A 4599-nucleotide genomic window follows, 5' to 3' on the forward strand; every position below is an offset into this window, starting at 1 on the left:
GTGCATCCCTCTCCCAGAGGGAAAACAATGTACAGCTTCCATGACAGCTTCTCTTGGTGCCTTGGTGGTGTCTGGTGTGTGTATGTGATGCACTTCTTCTTGCCTGCTTTGCCTCTGCTCATCCTACCTAGCTGATGCTTTGCTTCCAACAAGGCAGCCTCAAAGGCGTCGCCTTGCAATGCGCCTTGAGCGCCTAGGCGTTGAGGCCCCCCCCCCCGCCCATCTCCTTGGGACGCCTTGGCGCCTTTAAAACCATGTACTGCAAGCAAAATTCAGTGTTAATGTGAATTGCTTATGTTGAGGTAGACATATATGTACGTACCAATTATACGATGTTGATGCAAAATATTGAACGTATCTTGCCAAACAAACAAATAGTGAAAAAGGAATGTTCTGAAATTGCGAAAGAACACTTGGCAAGTTTTGAAACACTGGCAAATTATTGCCAGAAACATTCCAAAGCATCACAGAAATTTTGCTGCTTTGTTTCAAAAAAGGCAAATGTATGCTAAATACTACTCTTGAGAATTTGTACTACGTTTTCTTTTTCACTTCTTCTGAGAAGTTCTATAGTATGGTAGTACCTTGTTAGGACCAGCCTTCAGTTTAATAGATCCCCCATGTTCGTTCTTGTAATAGATACAAATGGTTAACAAGTATTTTGGTTGGATGCTTAATTTACAAAACTGAATATGCCCCTTCTCATGTTTGAGTTCAGGAAGAGAGCCAGCGCGGCGCAATCAACAAAAAGCAGACTGGATGGTAAAATTATTATATCACCATACCTTGTGACTAGCTCTAGATGGACATGCTTGAAACTAGGTATTAATATGCTTACTACAAAGTTTCTTGCTCTTGAGTCCTACGCTGATCGATTTGTTCTTTTATGGCAGTTTAGCAGTTTGGGATCTTGCCAACCTGATAAAGCCAATCGACATTGTCACTTTCGAACTTGTAGTGATACTCCTCTCTATTGTTCCTAATTTTTTGTGGAGAGTCTCTCAACTGATTGGTATGTACTGAATAATCCTCGAATTCATCTGTAGGGGTGCTTTCTAGATACATAACGGTGACAGTTCATATGTGAAATTAATAGTTTCATCAGAGCGAATGTGAAATTGTCCCCAGCTAGATTTCTATATAAGTACATGTGTAATTTTCCTTCCTGCATGTCAACTTCATTCGTTGTTAGCTATTGTGAACGACCATCTATGAAATGGTTGGGCAACATGCTTGGAAATTGATAATTGTGTTTATCAATTATAAAATGGAGTCTAATCCAATATTTGTGGTGTACTGTATGCCAACTCTTTCTTTCGGTTCTCATGTAGTAATAATGTGAATATATGAATTTATTTCTTTTGCCATGTTTAATATAGAGCTGATGGATTTTTTGGTTTGACATAGCAGCAAGATAGTTGGTGAAGTGGATTGAAATATAGAGCTGTTGGATTTTTTGTTTTTCTTAGATGAATTTATTTGAATTTGACAAAATATGTATTATATTATCGTCGGTACCAATCTATAGAATCATGTGTTGTTGTTGGGTTCTACATACTCCTTTCTTTGTAATGCTGTCAGAGTGAATGAGCACGACCTTTTAAAATTCGTTTGCTATACATAGTCAGTGCTGAAACTTGTATGCTTTCAGGCCCTCCGACCAGCTATGCAGTGCTGATGCTCTTGGGCTAACCGAGGCCTCCCAGGCCCTGCTTCGACTATCTTCTCGGCGTGGCGACGGTGACGCTCAACCTCTGCTACATGCTCTCCGGTGAGCTACTAGTTTACCCCTTCTGTTTTCTGGCTCCAGTGTTCTCTGTGATTGGCTGTACTTATGCTCAAGCCGATGACCCTCGGTTCCTAGCTCTCTTTATCATTGGACCAACTGTATGTTGTTGCATGAGTAGAATTTTATCGAGGCATGAAGATGATGCATGGTGAATCTGATGCTTCTCTATTCATCTCTATTATGAATCCGAAAGAAAAAGAATTGATAGAATCCAAAGTTGATATGTTTGTATTTACTTGTGGGAATCTGATCTTTTTGTATTTACTTGTGGGAATGAATGAATGAACAGGTTAGTCCATGATGGGAACCATGTTGTGCTCCTCGTGGAGTTCCAGGCGTGGTCCTAGTGGCCAGCGTGATGGTGGGGTCAGCAGTGGTGGTTGACCTCGGCGCCACTGGAATGGCGGTGGAGAGCCGCAGAGAAAGAGTTGGTGGTCGTCTACCAGGCTGCTGCGGGCGTCAATGTGGAGCAAAGTTGTTGTCTTTCCCTACCTGCAACTCCAACTTGCCGCTGGCCACATCCCGACCTGCTACTGCTGGCCACCACGCCAGGGGCCCCGCCTTTGTGACGACAGCTCCTTCTCTAGCACCAGGGGTGGCAAGTGACCTTGTGCGTGGGTGGTGGACGAGATCTTGTTGGACAAGATGAAGGTTGACAAGAAGCAGATTGGTTAATCCAACGAAACAAGGTACCTTACCTGCTGCTCCTCTGTTTTCTTTTCATTGCCGAGCTATCGATCCTTGGGTGTTGCTGGCATGCATGAATGTTTTGGTTGTTAACTAGATAGTGAGTTAGTTCTTGTCATGTTGTGTATATGTGCCAATTCAGAGATGATACAATCTGAGGGAGGGTAACACATACATACGTGCATGTGATGTCCTTCCTTTTTTGTTTGAAATTTATTACCAAGGATTATATATGCAGATAGTGTGGTACAGAGAAATCACTATATAATGATGGTTTAAAAAAAGGATCATCCTAGTATTGCCTTGTAAATTAGAAATTTTCTTGCTGCTTGTATAATCTCCATGCACTCATTGCCATGTTAATGAATTAGGATTTGCGTTGCACTCATCTTCAGTATCCATCCTTGTTGTGTGTGTAGATGCTTCTACAGCTGATGGAGGGAGGACAGCAAGCCTGCTTGAGCTTGCCTGGCCTGGAGCATCTACGCAAATCTTGCTCCAGGTTTGTGCTAGTTGCAGCACAGGTACTTAGTTTCTTGACCTAGACATGCATTGACGTCCTTGGAACTGGTCTTTTTTTCTCATTGTTTTGCTGTGCAATTTATATTGAGGTCCTAGACAGCTATTTGCGCATTTGGTTTGACAAGTGGAGCATTTGGTGCGCTGCTCTGTTTAACTTTGCTACACGCAGGACCTCTCTATCTATGAACTAGCTTCATTATGTTATCATGCTTACTTCTTCACATATTTTGATATGGTCAGCCTAATCCATCTTCTTCGAGGAAAGTTGTCCAGTGTCTTATCAAGTCTCATATCTAGTTTTGCATGTGAATGAGTGTGTTGTGATTCGAGAAAACATAGTGGGTTTAATCGTCCGTGCAATTGATGTTTTCCCTTATTGGTTAATGAAATCGGTGAAGCTTTTCCATAAATTGGCAATCCTTTCTTTTGATGAATCCGAAAGAAAAAGAATCGATAGAATCCAAAGTTGATCTGTTTGTATTTACTTGTGGGAATGATTGAACAGATTGTGTTAGGTCTAAATGTAGCTTTCTATATATGCCAAAGAAGTTGTTTCATTGACGAGTAGCTTCTTTTCTTTTGCTCGTTACAACATCATTACTAATGATTTATGTGACCTCTCGGCAGGGCTTGTGTATATGCTGCGATGGCGGAGATGATAGATGGCAAGTTGGCACGGGAGGAGCAGCAGCAGCTTTAGTACCCAGTGACCCTTGGTTCCAACAAAGGGAGGAGCAGCAGCAGGTTGAGGACACAGTGGCACTCGAATACTCGATGCTGCAACAGCGAATACCTCAGCCTCTTGCTGGCCATTGTGCATGCAGATCCTCTTGTTGTCACTGGAAAAGTAGTTAAGCTGTGAAGCTTGGGTGCAGCCTTGTGTCATGTAACCAAACTTGATTATCTCTGTAAAAGTAGTGATGAGATGGGAGCTCTGCTGATACTGTTGTTAGGAGCTGATGGGTCTTCGTGACATTCTTTTCTTTCTTGCTGATGTATTTGATTTACATGTTTGAGTAGGACCATCAGAATATACTATTTGTGTAACTTGTGTAAATAAAAGCAGTATTTGAAAATTTGCATTTGAATCAGCTCATTTGATCATCTTTGAGATAAAAATCAAGCAGTATGTATGCATACTCGGCCTGTGTCTAGCCAATTGATAGATGATTTTTCCTTGTTTGTAAATGTAGAGAAGCGAAGATGATAATCATTTTTGTAAAGTGGTGTGGTGCCACCATATAAATTATGTATACTTTTTTGAGAAATTGATCTAGAAAATTGGACCCAAAAACGGCACATCGTGTGGTTAATTTAGGGAAACCGGCAAAATATTACAGACGACAACTCATGGCACATCATATGTGTAAATTATTTATATTACTTGGTCGAGGATACAGAAACGCTGATTTTAGTAGGAACGAAGATGCGAACTGTTTGGTGGAGTATATATGCAAATCATGTCATACAACTTCCTAGCAGCTGCTAGCACCTGTATATATAAAGGAAAATTACAACTTGTTAGGTCTATTATATTCGATCTGTTTTTCGCTGGCGTCAAGTTAAATTTAGTACTGGAAAGAAGGCGTGGCAATAGTATT

At 41.1% G+C, this 4599-nt stretch overlaps 2 long non-coding RNA genes across 2 annotated transcripts; both read left to right on the plus strand.

Moving 5' to 3' along the window:
* The first annotated feature begins 389 nt into the window (after nucleotides 1–389).
* LOC127323600 (uncharacterized) lies at nucleotides 390–2254 on the plus strand. Its single transcript, XR_007865827.2, has 4 exons — nucleotides 390–822; nucleotides 894–1012; nucleotides 1652–1771; nucleotides 2079–2254. It is a non-coding gene; the product is annotated as an uncharacterized lncRNA (long non-coding RNA).
* Nucleotides 2255–2352: 98 nt separating this feature from the next.
* LOC139830801 (uncharacterized) lies at nucleotides 2353–4070 on the plus strand. Its single transcript, XR_011744280.1, has 3 exons — nucleotides 2353–2478; nucleotides 2896–3000; nucleotides 3626–4070. It is a non-coding gene; the product is annotated as an uncharacterized lncRNA (long non-coding RNA).
* Nucleotides 4071–4599: the final 529 nt, after the last annotated feature.

Source organism: Lolium perenne, chromosome 4 (genome assembly GCF_019359855.2).
Source record: "Lolium perenne isolate Kyuss_39 chromosome 4, Kyuss_2.0, whole genome shotgun sequence".
In the NCBI taxonomy this organism is placed as follows: domain Eukaryota; kingdom Viridiplantae; phylum Streptophyta; class Magnoliopsida; order Poales; family Poaceae; genus Lolium; species Lolium perenne.